The 19,827-nt window shown below is 44.5% G+C and overlaps 1 protein-coding gene and 1 pseudogene across 1 annotated transcript in view; both read left to right on the plus strand.

Moving 5' to 3' along the window:
- Positions 1-19,827, plus strand: part of LOC104011917 (protocadherin alpha-C2) — a 101,169-nt gene that overhangs the window by 10,631 nt on the left and 70,711 nt on the right. The window lies entirely within an intron of this gene.
- The window catches only part of LOC104011925 (protocadherin alpha-C1 pseudogene), a 34,395-nt pseudogene continuing 21,273 nt past the window's right edge, over positions 6,706-19,827 (plus strand).

A 19,827-nucleotide genomic window follows, 5' to 3' on the forward strand; every position in this document is an offset into this window, starting at 1 on the left:
ACTCTGTGTCGGTCCTGAAAAAAATCGTAGGAGTGGGTTGTCTCCCGCTGATCCATGGAAAAATGTGAGCGTGTCCCACGAATTTCTCTTTCCTTTCTGCACCTATTTTAGATCTCTTAGTAAGGGCTTTACGTTTGAGTTCTTTGTTTATTTGCTGGGGATTGTGTTTCTAGCCTCCTTTGATCATGTCCGGTAGCTGATGTGCTTAAGGGGAGTGGGTCATCACTTCTTAAGTGTGCGTGAACTACCTTCGCTTGTGAGTAGCAAGGCTTATCACTGAGATGTAGAGCTGTCTCTTTCCTTAATTCACATGGATGTGATAGAAGGCAGAAACAGCAAACCGTGATCTCCTAAAGGAGAATCTCCTGGTTAAGTTTATAAGAAGGGTTAACTAATTCCGTAGAAGAGGATGGAAAAACACAGCACTTGCGCACAGGTGTGGGAAGCAATTCCTTTCCTTGGGCTATGATTAAGGGCGATGTGGAGTCTCTTAATGCCGACCCTTTGGGGCAGGGGAGGCTTTGGCTTTCGTACGGTTGCTTTTGGTTTCTCTCGCTGCAATAAAGAATTGAAGATCTGAACGGGATTTATTATAGACGTACGCTGCCAGAAAACATTTCAGTATTTCTTTCAGAAACATAAAGCAGTCTTCACTTCAGAAACAGCTCGTGAATGCTTTCACTTCGTAGCATAGTCTGGGCATGTGTCGTTAACAGAAGGCGCTAGAATATCCAGTCAGTGTCTTGAATAAAAGATAACAATTTCGCGCAGGGCTGTCAGTCGCTGCAAGCCCAGGCTCTCATTCCCGTTCTCTCATTTGGAGAATGATGCTGATTAGCAGCGGTGTTATCGGGCACAATGCAGTCGTGGCAGCTGAGGCAGGGCTTGCAGCCGGGGGCGCTGTAGAGCGCTTCGGCGGGCGGCTCCGGGAGCGGGTGGGGCGGCGGAGCCGCGGCTGCAGCGCCCGCACCGCCGTGGCGGCCGGAGGTTGTTTTGCAGCCTCAGAATCGGGGATTTTACAGGTAGGGAAATGCCCGGCACGGCTGCCGGAGGAGTTGCGAGAGATGCCGGGTGCTCGGCTCGGAGCTGCTCCGCCACACGAGCGGGGCCGGTGTCCCCCCGGCATCTTCCGCCAAGCCCGGTGGTCTCTAACTGGGGTTAAATAGACCAGTCTCCGCCCTCGCATTCAAGAGGCGAATTCTTGCGCCGACGATATAGTAAATGGCACGTTGTGAGTCCGCATTTCTGTGGCTTGATGTGGGTAATGAGGATTTTCGTGGGGTTCGCTGAAATCTAGAAATCCCCTGCTTACGAGATTGTTCTCCCGGGCTCCTTTTAGTTATCTCTGGTCCCGCTGTCCCCACGTAGCAGCTGCGAGCTCCCGTGGCTTGTTGAAGGGCATCCTGACATCGCTGCCCGCTTTGCCAGCAGGCACAGCCTGCCTCCGCGGAGCGGGGGGTGTCGGAGCTGCGGGAACAACAGCGGATCAGCCCGGCGCTGCGGCCAACGGCAGAGCTGCTCTGCCTGCTCCTTTCTCCGGGGGAGGCGCGGGGCTGAGAGTGAGCCCGCGGCGGGGAGCTCCCACGGGGGACGGCTCCCACGGGGGACAGCGCGGGCTGCCTGCCGGGCCGGGTCCTGAGCGGGAGGAGCCCGGTGTTTCGCGTCGCTGGGGGTGTCACCGTCCTGGCTCATCTCTGCCCGGAGGAGCGCACATGCGAAACCCGCCGGTGGGGTCCTTGCACCTCTGTCGGTGGCTCTGCGCTGGCGATTTGGACTCGATCCGAGGAGGAGCGCCTGCTTCTGGCTCCGGTCTTCCCCAGTGCGCAGGCAGACCCTGTTTACTCTCGGGCTCCCGTCAGCGTACGAGCTTTTAACGTGCTCCTTTCCGGGTGGAGATGAGGGCCGGGACTGCCCGTCGGTCCGGGGACGGCTGCCGGCGCAGAGACCTTATCGGGTCCCCCTCGGAGGAGAAACCGTGGGGCTGTCACTCCATCTGCTCCCCCGAACGGATTCAGCCCCTTCTGCTGTCTCCTGCTGAAGCACCGTGTCCTAATTTAGCACCAGTGGGGCTCCTAGGTTCTGGTGGGCGCCCCTGGGATTTTCCCAAGCCTCAATACCGAGCAGGACGCGTCCTGCAAACCTCCACCGAAAGCACTGCTCCGCGTTTGCACCACCTCTGATGCATTGCCTGGGGAAACAGCACCTTAAAATCATTGCTGACGTAGATGATGACGTTCAAACACGAGTGGCCCTTCATGTGGTGTGGCTGTGTGCTCCACGGCCCCGAGGTAACCCGGTTTTACTATGCGCATTTATGTTTTTGCCTTTGCTCGCTTAACATTTTCTTCTGGCCGCTACCACTGTTCCGAGCACAACGTGCACGACTGGACTGATGACATCTTATTGCCGGAAAAGGGGATGATTGGCTGAAAATATAAGATGGGGCAGGAGAAAGAGTACGTAAGGGATGCTCAGAGCTCTGATGCAGCACTGCAACTGCCTGTGTTAGGTGGAGGGATGCGGAGGAAGCGCTCTGTGAGCACGTCGGGAGCCAGATGTTGTAGCGGTGAGAGAGACCATGGACCTGTGCCCTTGTGTCACGTCCCACCTGGGGAGGGGGGAGGAGTGACTAAGATTCACAAATCCTCTCGGTGTGGATTAAGGTGAGCCAACACTCAAGGTCCGTACGCAAACACCAGCTTTAGTAGAAGGCTTCTATAGAGACAAATACTGAGTACAAATATTCGATACCCGCCAACCCTCTCACAGTTATATCCACCCCAGCTATGTGGTTTTATAGAAAGTCAAGGTAGGCCGTGCAGTACTTGACTACAATTTAACAACTTAATCACCTTAGGAAAAGTGAAAGAGAGAGAGAGGGAGAAGGAAAAGAGAATCACCAGTCCTGGATCCAGCATTGGTCCTGCCAACAGGCATATTTGGTGAGGAAAAAAGGAGAAGAGTGAGGAGAAGTGAAGGTTCTTATAGAGATGTTGATTCTGTGCAGGGTGCTCGGTGATAATTCCACAAATCATGCATGCACGAGTACCGTCATATAAACTACAGCACATTTATCAGACTACATGATTAGTATAAACCCACCTAAATTTACACTTATTGGTTAGTGATTAAGATTTCATACACTGTTGGTTTACTGTATTTAAATTAGCCTCACTTGCTATGTAAAGTAGCACGCATGCTCCTTTCAGGTGTGGGGGGACAAGTCTTTTCGGTCCTGAATTGAGTCGGTGGTCGTAATCTCCCCTCACCACATTTACCTTTCACCTACTTTCTGCAGTTTTATCTTCTCTGGCCACCGTCCAGTCTTTGGTGCCAAGATGTTCACTTTTATCGGCTTGTTAGCTCTTCTTCAAGGTGAGAGCCGTTAGTTTTCCACAGTTTGTTATCTTTTAGCTCCCTCCCAAATTCCTTTCCCAAGGCACAAGTGGTTAGTAGTTTTGCTAATTGGAAAATTACATCAGCGACCAGCCAAACCAAGAGGAGGGATACCAGGACTGTCCCCTAGGCAGTAGGTGTGGGGGGGAATAAGATGCTTCACAGACCATGGGGAACAGGGCCCAGGCAAGGCCGCCCTGTCTCCACAGGGCTCCCTCCCTCACCCTCACTCCAGGGTACTGTCCGGTCCTGGGTCCTAGTGACCATTGCTCTGACTTGTGGTTTTAGCACCCAGGCTGTTTGAGACCTCTTGTTGTTTTACATTAGCAGTTCTCTACACCTCGGCATCGCAAAAAGTTGAACTCCTTGGCAACTCGGATCAAACGGGCTTTAAGAACAGGTCAAGCTGAGGGAAGGGAATAGGGAACGGTTCAGAGATGGCAAATGGAAAGCAAACGTGAGACCAAAGATGAGGGGTTTTAAACAGTGGTTACATTATCCACTGTGATACCAAGGGAAATGTCTACATTAAAGGTATTTAATACAACTGATGTGCAAATAATGTAATTAGGGTAAGCGATTTGAGATGGAGACCTTTGAGATTGGAGACCCTGAAAAGAGGGGTTAGCTGGAAGGTCAGCTAAACAAGAGTGAGAGTGAAGAAACTGAGTGTAAAAGGCACCCTTGAGACCCCCAGGGCAGCTGGATGTGGGAGGTAGAGCACGAACAGGCAGGGAGGAAAAGGCCTGGGACTCTGCCAAGCAGAGTGGTGGCTTTGCATGAAGGGCAACACTGGATTCTGCCCCCATGGCACAACAGTGTTACTGCTTCACAGCAAGAATGACAGTGGTGTAACTGGCCCTGGATATTTAATATTACTAAGCAGTGGAGTTTGGCCATGGCCCAGAGCTGTCTACCTGAGCGGTGTGTGGATCAGGCACTCATCCAGGCAGGACTGGGAAGGCAGTGCGGTAGGAGCTGGGTGTTGAGATGGTGCTGGCAACACACGTGTTCAGTGAGCGAAGCTGCCTGACTGCTGGGGACATCACTGTCCACAGCAGAGCGTGGAAAAGGACAACAGGACAAGGAATGCCAGAATACTAAAGCAGGGTTGGAAGGTTTGAAAATGTTAAAAAGAGAATCGAAGGCAGGTTCCCTTAGAGCCCTGTAAACAAGCATTAGGCAATGCTACAAAATTAGAGAGATGTAGCAGAAAGCTGAAGACGTTATTTCAATGGTAAATGAGTAGTAAATGAGTGAATTAAAGACAAAATAGGTGTAGGCTGCCAGATACTTCTCAAAAGGAGAAAGAAAGAGGCAAATGTACAATTACTTTGATTTTGGCCATTGTTCGCTGATCAGTTTCTGCTGGCACTGCTGGTATTTCAGGCACCGATATGCATAACCACAGCTTGTTATTCCAATATTAAGATTAAAGAAAATCTGCCTCTGAGTGGGTTTATCTGTTCAACAGGAGGATCTTGGGCCCAAAATTCTTGGGTTTCTTCATTGCAAACCCGGTCACAGATGGGTGAGTAGAGTCTGTGTGTCTTACCTGGATGTGCACCTGGAACACCAACACCTGTCTGCCCTAGCCTTCCCGGATGGATGGATTTATCTTTGCCGCAGGCCAATGTTAAGGGAAATTTATCAGTCTTTCCTGTGACTTTAATAGGTGTTGCTATGGTTCAGGGTGTTTATAATGACTGTGCATCACTACAGAGCAGTAAAACTAGCAACTTTTTCAAATATTGTAGGTGACATCATATCTTGGCAGAAGAGAAGTCTAGGGCGAATTTGGGGCAGGAGGAGTCTGGATGACAATTTTATGGTGACTAGGTGGGAATTGGGGAATTTCTGCAGTTAGTAATTAAGGAAAAAAAAAACCCAAGGTAAACAGTGTACTGGAAATACTTATATTGTATACTGTGTGCAGTGGTCCATTGAACAAATGTACATAGTGTGTGAATTAAGGTGGATGCACACCAGCTCCCCAGCTCCTGCACTCAGCCCCCCACCACTCTAATGGGTGCTGTAGCATCAATGCAGTAGAAGTAAAATGCAACATTCAGGTACTGCCAGGGGCGTCTGGAGTTAAAAAAAATCATAATATCCACAGATACTTGTGCTGGGGCTGACCAAGGCTTGCTCTGGTGCAGGCAGGATAGGAACCTCACTGGGAGGTTTTGCTGAGTTGTGAGGATGCCAACAGACGTATCGATTTATTTTTTTATTTTTTTTTAATTTAATGTAGAACTTCTGGCTGTTCTCCTGATTTTTTCCTATTTTGAAAGGCCCTGATATGATGTGTAATTGAAATGTTCGTTTTCACTTGCCCAGAAATTCTCAGCTGCATAAAGAAACACAGCAAATGCAAGAAGGGTTAAGATCTGTCCCCGTCGCACATTTATAGCCTCTTGCTTTTGATCGATCAGGATCTCACGATAAGCTCTCACAGAAGGAAGCTGGAAATGGAGGAGACCGGAGGGGTTGTCAGGGCTTGAGGCCCATCAGTGTAAATTGCTGCCGAAGGTCATTCCAGGAAGGTTTTCCAGGAGGATACTTTGAAATGCTTTCTGCCCTCTCCCACCTGCTTAGGGGATAGTTGCTAACTGTGCCCTTGCTGCAGAAAGTCGAGGGAGCAGAGCGCTTTGTTTTTGGGTTTGTTGTTTGTTTGTTGGTTTGTTTGTTTGTTTTTTTTACTTGTGATCTGCTATCTCTCTGGGGCATCAGCTCATCTCTCCGCACAGTTCCTGGGTATGTCCTAAATGCAAGACCTCTCTGGTGCCGATATTTACTTCTCTACAAGTAATTTGGCTGCTGCAGCCTCTGACTTTCCCCCATCCACCGGAGCCATCCCCATCCTGCTTTGGCGGGCTGGATGGGAGCTCGTCTGTGGCTGCGGGTGATCCAGCTGGGGACCGTCAGAGGAGAGATCCTTCTGTCCAATAATCCGTGTTAATTTACCTTCTCCAGAAGGCGAAGCAAGAAATAGGCTTTTTCTCCTCCCTCTTCCTTTTTTTTTTTTTTTTTTTTTTTTTTTTTTAAGTTTAACACGGTTAGAGTCGACTGCCTGCTTTAATTGTGCTCTTAAAACCCCTCTGGGAAATGTTGTGCTCAGCCGGAGCCCGCCTGGACTGTGCTGACCCACGTTTAGCTGATGCCTGTCACTGCTGATCCGCGTTTCTCTTCCACCGCGGTACTCTGACAGCGTGCGGCAGCGCATCCTCTCGCTGCCTCTCCTGCAGGGAGCGAAGGACGGGGCGGGGCGGGGTCTGCTCTGCAGCTCTCCTTCAGGGAAACGCATCTATGCCGCGGACTCGGGGGCCCGGAGCCCCCCCCGGATCTCCGTCGGGCGTTTAAAGGAAAAAAATGAAAGAGGGGGGCAGCGGCGGGGGGAGCGCAGCCCCCTCCCCCGGCGGCGCAGGTGTCGCCGCGGCCTCTGGGTGGCGCCGCCGCCGTGCGCGGGTAGGAGACGCGCGGGGTCCCGCCGCACCGGTCACAGCGAGCGGCGGCGGCGGGCGCAGCGCAGCGGAGCCGCCGCCTCTCCCCGCACGGCAACCGGCGGCGCGGGGCGGGAGGAGCCGCCGCGGAGCCGGGGCAGCTCTCGCGCCTGCAGCGAACTTCTCGCCTTGCCGCCGGTGCGCTCCGGTGCCCGTTTGCTTCGTGCTGGGAACTTCGGGGGTTTGCTGAAATTCTGGATTATGTTCCTGCTGAGCCGGTCTGCGGGGAGCTGAGCCAGGGGAGGAAGAATGCGGGTCTATTTAATGGTCTTCTGCCTTATTTGCTGCACCGCGAACGGGCAAGTAGTGTATTCCATCGCTGAGGAAACAGAGCGTGGAGCGTCTGTTGGGAACATAGCGAAGGATTTAGGAATAGATGCAGCTACACTTTCAGCTCGGAAATTTCGTATGATCACCGGTTCAAGTAAGCAATATTTTAATATAAATGCAAGCACGGGGGCTTTGTCTGTTAATGAGCCCATAGACAGAGAGCAGCTTTGTGAATTAAAGTCTGTCTGTCTTCTGAATTATGAACTCGTCTTAGAAAACCCTCTAGAGCTTTATAGGATGGAATTTAAAGTCTTGGACATAAATGACAATTCCCCCAGCTTTCCCTTAGGTGAATATCATATAAACGTGCCTGAGTTCCTGTCACCTGGGGCACGGTTTACACTCCCCAGCGCCCAAGATCTTGATGAAGGTACCAACAGTGTCCAGAATTACACTCTGAGCCCTGATGAACATTTCAGTTTGGAAATGCAGACACGCGGGGATGGGAGTAAATATCCTGAATTGGTGCTGAAGAAAGCCTTAGACAGGGAGCAGCAAGCCACTCACAGACTTGTCCTTACAGCCAAAGATGGTGGGGATCCTCCAAAGTCCGGTGATGTCCCAGTCATTGTGACTGTGCTGGATACCAATGACAATGCACCAGAATTTGAGCACTCGGTCTACAGGGCGAGTATCTTGGAAAACTCCCCCAGTGGCACTTTGGTAGTGCAAGTGCATGCCACAGACTTGGATGAAGGTCCAAATGGAGAGGTCAGGTATTCATTTAGCAATACTACTTCTGCTGATGTACAGCGAATGTTCTTAATTCACCCGCACACTGGGGAGGTGACAGTCAATGGCGTTTTAGCTGTTCAGAGACCTCTCCTTGAGATGCTTATTGAGGCAAGGGATAACGGGGCGTTTGGCATGTCCAGCACAGCTGAACTGCTGGTGGAAATCACTGATGTGAACAATCATGGCCCAGAGATAACAATTACATCCCTTTCCAGTCCCATTCCTGAGGATGCTGTTCCTGGCACAGTGATAGCTCTGCTGAGTATTATGGATAAGGACCCTGGGGAGAATGGGAAAGTAACCTGCCAGATCCCTGATAACCTTCCCTTCCAGTTAAAGCCTTCCCTTGAAAACTACTACAGCCTTGTCACCAGTGAGCTTCTGGACCGAGAGCTGATCAGTGGGTACAACATCACCATTACTGCCACAGACTTGGGCTCTCCACCTATCACCACTCAGAAGACCCTTTGGGTGCAGATTTCTGATGTGAATGATAACGCCCCTGTCTTCAGTGCTGACACGTTTGATGTGTTTGTGGAAGAGAACAATCCACTTGGTGCTTTTCTCTACCAAGTCTCAGCATCTGACCCGGATGTGGGGGAGAACGGACGGGTCTCTTACATGCTCAGGAATTCCACAGTTGCAGGCAGTGCCCTGGCCAGCCTTTTATCTGTGAGCTTGGCTAATGGGAGCATCTATGCAAAACGTGCCTTTGACTTTGAGCAGCTTAGGAGCTTCTATTTCCAAGTGGAAGCCAAGGACAATGGGTCACCAGTCTTGAGTGCTGCCATAACTGTGAATGTTTACATCTCAGACCAGAATGACAATGCCCCAGCCATCCTGTACCCTATCAGCCAGAATGGCTCAGTAGCTGTGGAAGTTGTGCCCCGCCTGGCTGATGAGGACTACCTGGTGACCAAAGTAGTGGCGGATGATGAGGACAACGCGCAGAATGCCTGGCTCTCCTATCACCTCGCCCAATCCTCCGACTCCACCTTGTTCCACTTGGCACCACACTCTGGTGAGCTGCGCACCACGCGCTCCATGCGTTCCACTGACTTCCTCAAGCACAAGGTGGTTGTGGTGGTGCGGGACCATGGGGATCCACCACTCTCCTCTACTGTGACGGTGGGCATCCTGCTGGCTGACACCCTGCCTCAGGCACTGCCAGACTTCGATGACAGTGGGGAGCCACCACCACTGCTCAATGCTACAAACATCTACTTGATCATTTCCCTTGCTTGTGTCTCCTGCATCTTTGTGGCATTCCTCCTCTTTCTTGCCGTTGTGCAGCTGTGCCGCTGCCGGACTTGCTGCTGCAGCGGCTGCTGCTGCCCAGCTGATGAGTATGAAAAGTATTGCTATAGTGTGCACATGCTTCCCAGCTCCCACCTCCCACCAGACATGCTGGAGGTCACTGGTGTGGGTAAACTGACTCACACCTACTTGTACAGGGCATCTGTAGGTCTTGGGCCTAGTAACAGCAGCATCCCAAATGATGATGCTGGGAACATTCCCAGCAGCTCAAGGTTACAGGTGCTAGGACCTTGCATCCAAGTGCAGCAGGTCCAAAGTGATCGGTTGAGTGCTGTCCTTGTGGTAAGTACTACGTCCTTTCACTTTTTTTTTCTCCCAGGCACATGGCCTTGCATCTACACTGGGTTGCTGTCAGTGCAGAAGAAGGTACTTAAGGTATTTGCGGGAGAGCAGGTGTCATTTCATGGCACCTGGAGGAAACTTCAGTTCCTTTTATATCTTCCCTAAAACCAAGATCTCTTTGGTGAAATATGGTCATGGCATGACAAAAGAGGTTTTTTCCCCACAAACATTTAGGACCTTCAGACATAACTGAAGGTAAAGAAGATGTAAGTGAAAACTAAATATCTTGCAAGCCAAGTCATTGTCTTCAGGTAGCTAAGTAAGGGCATGATAAGAGTCCACGCAAGTTTCTAATCCATGGCTGGTTCTAATCTACACTGTACGGAGCCTGGGATTTTTTTTTAATTATTATTTTTTATTTCCCCCTCCCCAATTCCTGAAATTTTTTCACTGAGGGGTGAGTAGTTTGCTGAGCCACGATGCTGGTTTACAATGCTGACAGTAACCCTGTGATGGAGTAGCAGGAATTCAATATCCAGCACCTCTTTAGGAAATGTAATTAGTAGTGCTCACCTCTCTTTCCAAAAAATGCATAGGTTTTGTGAATCTAAAATAACTCTCTTCTGAGCCTCTGACCAAGCTGGTTTCTTCTCAGCTGGTTTCTTCTTGATGGGTGACTTTGCAAGAGAAAATATCTTACTTTGATCACAGTTTAAGGCTGCAAGGTGGCTATGTCTGCAGGTCTGATCTGCTGGGTGTTGCTGTGTCACTTGTCCAAGATTCAGTTTTCTTATATGCAAAATAACACTGGTTGTATTTTTAATATGTGCTGTGAGTCATCTTTACATTATTGTGAGGTTTTGAGATGTTTTGCCTGCAGACTGTCAAATTTCCTTAGTGTGCATAATGGTAACTAACGACTGTTGGCTCTGTCCAGGCCAGTACTCAGTGCTCTGAGCTATTCTAGATATTTCTAAGGCAAATGTAAGAACCTATGTTAGACAGACATGGTATAATCTGCTTTCTTCAGTTGTTTTTATCCTAATTTACAATTATTAGAGGTTATCCTAAGTCTGTAACCATTATGTTTATTTTAATTTTTGAAATCATTATTGTACCTTTAAATGCATGTAAATGGCTAGCTCCTTTTTGAACCTTGATGTAAGGGTAGCTTCAGCAACTTCTTTGGATAATCAAATACATCTTCAGCTATATGGCACTTCCTTTTATAACGCTTGAATTTCCAAGTAGTGATTTTTAGTAAGTTTACCCTTGTTCTGGAAAAGATTCCTGATTTGCTCTTAACTATGCAATTAGTTTATAATGCCTTCTCTTATTTATCTGCTGGCAAGGTGAAATTGGTTTGTGGGTTGTGTTGTGGTTTGTTTTTTTTTTCCCCTCTCACTCTTTTCTGAGCATCTTTTCCACATAAGTCTTACTGACAAGGAAAGAGCTTTTCTCAAATATTTGTTATTTGATTTACTCATGATGGTTTACCTAGTATTTAATCAAAGTCATAATCAGTTTTAAGTTCAGTTCTCTGTAGTGGCAGAGGGTTGTCATGGGTCTCTCACTATGCAAAGGGGCAGTTGGAATAAATCTCTCAAAAGCAGAAGTGTCAGTGTCTTTCAGTAAGAAATTGCAGAGTCCAGGAAAATTGCAGTGGCAGTATGTAAAGATGAGTTTATACCTAATGCATTGGTGTACTTTGGGAATATCACTGATTATTTTGAGGATCTGAAAACAAAAAAAAAGGCTGAGTTAGAACTTCTGTAATGGGGAGTTAAAAACCTTTTTGGCAATCTCTTAACTCAGAAGGTGTCTGCAAGAAGCCTGATAGTGTCTTGGAGGCATATCCTTGGCTAGAGAGTAGTTCATAATTGCAAAACTTCTATAACAAAGGTGATGTAAAAAAAACCTGGCACAATTAATTTCTGTGTTCCTCTTGAGCAAGATCTTGAAACTCAGGTTATCAACACATTAATGGACTGAATAATAGTAAAAATGCAAAAGTATCCCTGATCTCTGTCATGAGAACAACCAAAATATGTCTCATTACATCTCACTGTATTTCAGTCATTCAGGTGAATTTTTAAATTTGAAATATGAGACACCTTTTCAGGAGCTTTTGATAGTGGGCAAAATAAATATGAGATATCACCTTTGGCAATTTTATTTTCTTAGCACCTAATACGCAGAAATGGGTAACCATAGATCGGACCTACGTGGAAAGCCCAAAGGCTATGCATTAACTAAGCCGAGTATGGGAGCGGAGGCAGAGACTGTGAAAACTTATCTAACCTTAGAAACAAAAGGATGTCAGTTGTTACTAATTTGGTGCTGATGATTCCAGTGGCTAGTATACTGGAGAAACAACTGCATATATATACATGCATATATGTGTATATATACAATTTACATATTTCTTGCAAAATTTGCAAGTTATTAAAATGGTATTCATATTCAAATAATCAGGAGCGGGCAGAAGCTGCGGGCAGATTTAAACAAAGTATAATTATATTAAAGAGATGCTTGGAAAATAGTTTCCAGCCATCTGAGATGGGAAAAAGAATTGTCACTCATTCTTGAAAACTATTCCTTAGTCCAAATCCCTCTGGACTTAAATATGATTTCTATGCAGAAAGATCACAGTCATTTTATTAGTGAGGAATATTTTCACTTCTATTAAAATGAGAGGATTATAATTTTTCAGTGTTTACCAGTAGAAATTTCAGTAAAAAATAAAATTTAAGTTTAGGCATTGACTAGATTTTGTCTTTAAGTGCTTTTAGACTGACCCATTTGGAGGCGAAAAATATAAACATACATGACCCTTTGAACTTCTGATGAAGGATTGTTGTATTGCTCCCTAAGAATATAAATGTAACAAAAAGAAAGCATCAGATATTTAAAAGGCAGTGGGAGCAACTCCATACTTACAATTCAAGGAGCTGGAAACAACTCCAAAATTGTAATTTTAGCAGAACTTAAATATCCTTGATTATTTTATTTTTTTTAATTGAGGGGGGGATACAGTTTTTAGCATGTGGAAGATATAAAAAATGTCTATGTATATGAGAAGTTAATTGAAATTCCAGAAGTTAAATGTATTTTTATAATTTAGGTTAACTTCTTTATTCTTGGTCTTGATCTGCTTGATAGGCTTGAATGATTTTTACATATGCAGATGCACCCTTTTGTGCTTTTACATCTTCTATTTAGGTTAGAGCTAAAAATAGAACTATGTGTGGCCATAATAGCAGTATAGTAAACTGTAATTGTATCTCCCAGTATTTTGCTGAGTCTTTCTGCAATGTAGCGTAAGTGACAGCTAAGTGAAAAGTATGTTACACTGCTATGCTACTGTGCTGTATTAGAGACAAAGGCGCTAGTGGGATTACTAAAGTAAGCAGTAGTTCACTGAGTGTTTCTGGGATTGTGATATGACCATGGATTGTTACAGTTCTTTTGTTGCTTGTGTTGTCCATTGTGCTACACAAAAAGCCTGTAAGATATTTCTACATTCAGAGTGTAGTGACCTCTCTGTGATTTGACATTCAATATTTAGGTTACATCCAAAAATAGACACAAACCTAGCAATGGAGACTATTTCTTGCTAAACTGTAGTAGGAGTGGAATCATTTTACGCATTTCCAGCGGCAAGAATGGATACACTTACATTGACACAATGGCACGCAATCTAGGCTGAACTGCTGCAGGCTAAGCATCTGTGGCTTACGCGCACAAGTAAAGACCAGCCATGTGAGCAAGCATCTCATCTCATTCTGAGGGGAACATGCCCCATAACATAGCCAAATATAAGGGTGAAGCACCTTCCCATTTTATTTCTGTCTGTGCTGATAATAACCTGCCTAGAACCAGCAGTCTTATGCCCACATTATAGGAATTCAGTTGTGTAGGCAGATTTCTTGGCTACAGAAATTAATCTTGGGGTCAGGCCAAGAAAATCCTAGAAAGAGTGATGAAAGAAAATTCAGTAAGGGAAACTGCTGTAGATTTCCTTCTTTCTGACCACTCCAATTGCTTTTTGCAAAGAAGGATGCAGCTCCAATGTTCCAGTTGTGCCAAGGAAAGGCTACAAATGCCTGGGCTGAAACTTTGCTTGTCTGATGTCCCCCTTGGAGTATAATTTTTAGAGGCAGTGGAAGGGAGAGTGACAGAAGGAGCAGCTTGAGACAAAGGGCTTGAGGGGATGTGTAGAGTAATGTTACTGCATTTGGAGATATATAAGGCAAAGGCAATGATGGGCAGGGAAGGATGAGATTACATGGTGACCTGGGCTGAGAGAGGGTAGATGTGAGTAATAATTCTTATATGAAAGCATAGAACAAGAAAATACAATTTAGATCAAGTCCAGTCCTTTCCTATATCAGCCACCATTTGATCGTACATCTTCAAGTTTGGAGATTTAAATTTTAATTGTAAAAATACTAATTTTAATTGCAAAATTCACTAGGTTGTGCCCATTATTCCTATTGGAAAGTTATTCTTCTAAGGCTTTGAAACCCTTTTTTGACATCCTGTCAACAGTTACTTGCTGTGAATTTGTAGGCATTTGTTCTTGTGCTAGCAACATCCTCTTAGTATAAGTAGTTCTTTTCCCTCTTTAGGGCTTGCTTTCTTCATAGTTTAGAGAACAACCACATCTTAGGCCTTGTTTGACTAAGCTAAACAAGTCAACCTCTTCCAGTCTTTTCTAAGGTCACCTCTGCACTTGTCTGATCATGCTAATATCCATTCTCTGCATGTGTTCTTCCTTTGTGGATATATATTTATTGCAAATATGTGACCAGAACTATATATAATATTTCAGACAAAGGGTCTTCTACACAGTGATAGGAATACTTCTCTGTCCAGGGGATAGGGAATACATCACCTGATACATCTTGGGATGGCAGTTACCTTCTCCATGGTTGTAATATGTTGGTTGTTCAGTCACGTAAGTATTATTGCAGAACTTCTTTGGGATAGAGGTGGATGGGGGAAGGTTGGTTCCCAGGATGGTGGTTCTTCTGCCTAACTTTATCCATCTAAATGCTTGATGTTTGAACCTTAGATATTAAAAAGTCATAGCCACCTGCTAAGAGCAACTCATCCTGTTCATCTTAAACATAAGAGTTTAGACATAGTGCTGAGACTGGATGCGCAACTTTTAAATGACTGAAACTAGTTGATATAAGTAGTACCTTATGGGAGTCTGCACTTTGGGTTATTAGATGTCATCCATTTCTGTGACAGGTGTCAAGTTGTTCCTGCAGTGAATGATACCATATCATTGTCTTCCTCAATTGTTGTTAGAATAGCCCAACTTCTCATGCCATTGTTAAACTTTTCAGTGTAGTACTGTATTGACTGTTTTACTGAAATCAGAATAGATGAGATGAATTTCAGTTTGTGTTTTCATTGAAGACAATTGAAGACCAGTCTAGCAAATAGTTGTGTTTGATAAATCTATGAGAATTTTCCTTCCTTTTCAGTGTAGAATCCTTTTCAGGATTCTAAATTACTGACACTGCAGTTGCTTTTCTCCAATCTGATCATTCTACTCCAGACTTGACAGGTTTATCTTAAAAAACACCAAAAAAAACCCCAAAAACAAACCAAATCCTTCTCAATCCTACACTTTTATATGTTGGTTCTTTTAGAAATCTGTGATGGAAATCAGGCAGTGGGGATTTGAGGATGCTGGAGGATGCTGCATTTTACTTCTGCCTTGGTGACAGCAATTTCCATTCGCTCAGGGTAATTTGTCACATAGTCAACATCCCGCTCAAGATATTGAAAACAGAGGAAAATATAGATTTGTTATCATAAAATGGGATGGTGTCTCAGGGGGATGATTGGTCCACATATGACATGTTTTTGTACTATTGGCCTGTGCATCCTCTGTATCCTGTTGGAGAGAGGCTGCTGGGCTCTTAGTGTGGCCCAATATAACAATACTCATGCTATGTATTTTTGGGATTATAGTTAGCTTGGTTCAATGTAATGAAAGGAATTCTGCTAAGAGTGTGGCATGTTGAGGACTGTTTGAAGTCACAATTAATTAAAAGAATAGCAACAAAATCCAACACCAGAAATTAAAAAGGAGGCAAGCAGGCACATGGGAATTAAGATATTCAGTTGAAATTTGTAAGGCAAAGAAAAGGGCAGGGCAGCAGCTCAAACATTTGATGCTGTCAGAGGCATTTGGAGAATAACAGCAAATTTGACAAATATGGCAAGTGGAAGTTAAATATCGGAGAAAGAAGGTACATTAAGAAATAAAGGAAATGTTTGTACTCTCTGGTCTTTGAGCAGTCTCTCTAAGGGAAATGAACACATTTTTGTTCTTTGGATCCTTTCTTCTCCAAAGGAATGTCTTTTATATTTTGGTCTGTTATTTCTTCCATCTCCCCCTGGGCTTGTCCCAGCCTGATGGGTCTTTCTTCCTTGACGCCTCATTTAGTGGCTTTTAATTTCTTTCTTGTTCTGCAAAAGCTGCCTTCTCAAAGTCAAACATCTTTGCACAATCGGTCTGCAAAATCAAAGTTTACGATGTTCATTCATGAAACCTGAGGCTGTTGGTTCCAAAAAGTTGTGTGGTGTTCCTCATCCTTTTCGAATTCCTTTATAGGGTGCAGAAGCTGAGCAAGGACGTTTTACAGCTGAATGGGCTCTTCATCTTTTGAACTATATAGCTATTTCCTGTGTGTCTTGGGAGTGTATTTTAGGTAGCTATTAGGCTCTGCTTTCTAGCCACTAGTTATATGGAGATTGGTGCAATATCCTTATGGTTAAAGCAGTTTTCATCACATGGTATTAAATTCACAGGGTTGTGATCAGACCTATAGTATTAAGACATGAAGGCATTTCAATATAAGCCTGATTTCAGTCTTCTAACTTTGTGATACTCTGAGAATCCCAGTACAAGAGAGATATGGAGCTACTGGAGAGAGTCCAGTGAAAGGCCTCTAAGATAACTAAGGGACTGGTGCACCTCTCATATGAGGAAAGGTTGAGAGAGCTGGGACCATTTAGCCCAGAGAAGTCTTGGGGGTATCTCATTAATGTATGTAAATATCTGAAGGGGAGGGGGTGTAAAGAAGACAGAGCCAGGCTCTTTTCAGTGGTGCCTAGTGAGAAGAAAAGAGGCAATGGGCACAAACTAACACAAGAGGTTCTGTCTAAGCATAAGGATATAGTTTTTAATTTTTTTTTTCTTTCCCTGTGAGGATTCTGAGCACTGGCACAGATTGCCCAGGGAGATTGTAGAGTCTCCATCCCTGGAGATATTCAAAAGCCATCTGGAAATGGTCCCAGACAACCTGCTTTAGTTGACCCTGCTTGAGCAATGGGGTTGGACAAGATGACCTCCAGAGGTCCCTTCCGACCTCAACCAGTCTGTGATTCTGTGTTGTCCTTAATGGAGGAGTGTGCTGGGTGTGCCCTACCTTACAGAGCTGTGTGATGATGATGGAGAAAAGGTGTGACTTCTGGTATGTGAAGTATATCCTCTAGTAGGTTTCCATTGGATAATTGAATTCTTGGGCAGTTCCTGGGTGAGATGGTCGTGCTGGGCTACAAATGTGAGATAGATGTTGCTAAAGTGTGGGTAAATGCTTGAGGATTGCAGAGAGAGATTGCAAAGATATTTTTTTTTAGACTTAAGTTTAAGCCTTTGGTTTATCATGATTGAGAAATACTAACTAAATTAGACAGGCTATTTTAAAGTTATGGGATTTAGCAAAACTGTTGGTTTTCATGTTTGTGCCTACAATATGGACCAAGTGGGCTGGCCTATAAAAAGCAATGTTCCTGTACATTTATTGCTCAGTCAAAATTAGTGCAGTGGAGATTGGGGGAGGGGAGCAGAATGGGTTAATGTAACAAAAGTTTTTAGCAACTGGGTATTTTATGAGAGGATGATCTATCCATAGGCTTTGTGGTGCCAAGAAATTTCTATCTGAAACATCACACTCCATAGACTTTGATGAGAGTCAGTTTTTGTTTGTATGTACTTTGCAGAATCTTTTTTGGACAGAAAAGGGGAAAAAAACCCCAAACCCTCAGTTACCTGTTTGCTCAGGGACACTTTTTCTGTATTGTTCATTTTCACTTGGCTTACGATATCAAAGATACCAAGAACTCAAAACATCTGGCATTTGGTTAGGCCTCAAAGAACTGCAGAATTTGGGGCGTTTTGTTTAGTAGAAAATGGGAAATTTTTGAATGCTGATAAATGCCAGTAAAAGTGCTACTCATAATTGATGAGTTGAATGTTCAGTGACCAAATCTTGTGAAAGGCCACGGATCTTGCAAAGAGCACAAGAATGCTAAAGGTGCTGAAACAAGACTAACTTAACATTTTATATTGTAAACCCAATGACCACTGCAACAATGCAGGCTGAGGTGGTGGTTGTTTTGTTTTGTTTTGTTTTGTTTTGTTTTGTTTTGTTTTGTTTTGTTTTGTTTTTAAGGTTTTCAGATTTGTAGCCAGAATCCCATTTGCTTGCATTACCCATTCTTCCCCTACCCCTCACACCCCCAGCCCCCAAAAAAGGAAAAAGAAAGTCTAGGCAAATTTATTCAAATAATCTTAATTCTGCTCTATATGTCAGCCTGCTATTTATCTCCAATAGGTTTACATCATGTGAAAATTTGTAATATTTCAGGAATCATTAAAATGTGATGTTGTAAACATAGTTCCTTCTGTTGACTCAATTTTCTTCTTTGTCGAATCCTAGTTTCATGGAGCATGGCCTATATCAATTCTGTTGTCTATATATATTCCTTCAAGTGAATCCTTCACTTGTTTGGATTTTTGTGTTGTTGTTGTGGGGTTTTTGGTTTTTTTTCAGTTGAGCGATCATGAATACCCTAAAGATAATGAAACTCTAAAGCTATTTGTTTTCAATATAGTATTGGTAGGAAGGAAATCTGATGGAAAAAGAAAGTGATTTCTTCCTTCCAGTCAGAAGAAATGTAATTGCTGCCTTTTTTGGACTGGTGAGGTAAAATTACCCTAGTGAATGACTTGTCTAATCTGAGTTGCCAGCTGGAATACCTTCAAAGGATTTTGGGTTGTTGGTTTAGGACTGCTATTTGCACTTTCATCTTTGTTTTAATTTTATTATATATTTGTCTAGGGATTAGAATTAGTGAGCTCCTGTCTTCTCTTTTACAACATCACGATTCTCTACAAAGCCTTCAATTTCTTTAATGCATCTCACCTTATTTGAAAAACTACAAGAAAAATTAACCTGAGCTAATGCAGAACATGGAAAGATGCCAGTTTGGTCATGGTCAGAATATAGCTGTAGAATACAAATCCACACTGAAGAATATTATCATTTTGGAGCTCTTAATCTGGTGAGACCCTTTACTATTGCAATGTTATGTCTCATGGAAAAGCTTTTCTTCACTCAAGCTGCTCAAAGAGGACCCAGATGTTTTTGGATAAAAACTGAATTGAACTATTGAGCCCTGGAGCTGTAAGTCCCCATTGTATGAATTAATAGTTCATCACCAAGTGGTTATCTTTTGTATTGTTTGTATTATCATCTAGGATATGGGGCCAGTGTTCTTTAATGTAGGTAATTTAGGTTCTTGGAAAACTTGGAAAACAGCCAATATTGGAGTTAAACTTGCTTGGAGGAAAAAAAACCCACCAAACAAAACCCAACACCACCCCCCTCCGCCCCGCACACACACAAAAAAACCACACACACGTGCAAAAAGAACACACCAAAAACAAGAGGCGGGAATTAACAGTAGTTTTCCACTACCTAATAGGCATTGCAGTGACAGAAAGAGGAAATGGTTACAGATTGCAGCAAGGGAAATTCGTGCTGGACATGAGGAAGAAATTCTTCCTTGTGAGAGTTTTGCAACCCAGGGATAGGGCCCAGAGAGGTGTTGAAATCTCCGTCCTTGGAAATACTCAAAGCTTGACTCAACAAAGGTCCTGAGTAACCTAATCTACCTGTCAGGTTAGCCCTCCTCCCTTTGAGTAGGAGGTTGAACTAGAGACCTTCTGAGGTCCTTTCCAACCTAATTTTTTTCTGTGATTCTTTGAAATGTGGCAAAGTGTAAACATTTAAAAGTTTTTCTACCCTTTCCAAAAATGATGCTTTATTCCATTTTTAAAAGCTGTGCTGGGGTGTTTACAGGGGTTCTGAAACTACTGTATGTTTCCAAAGAGAGGCTCAAATCCCACTGTGAAAGATATGAAAATCATGCCAAAATGTCTGAATTCCTTCCC

Source organism: Nipponia nippon, unplaced genomic scaffold (assembly GCF_047370975.1).
Source record: "Nipponia nippon isolate SJK-2023a ecotype South Korea unplaced genomic scaffold, ASM4737097v1 scaffold_21, whole genome shotgun sequence".
Classification (NCBI taxonomy): domain Eukaryota; kingdom Metazoa; phylum Chordata; class Aves; order Pelecaniformes; family Threskiornithidae; genus Nipponia; species Nipponia nippon.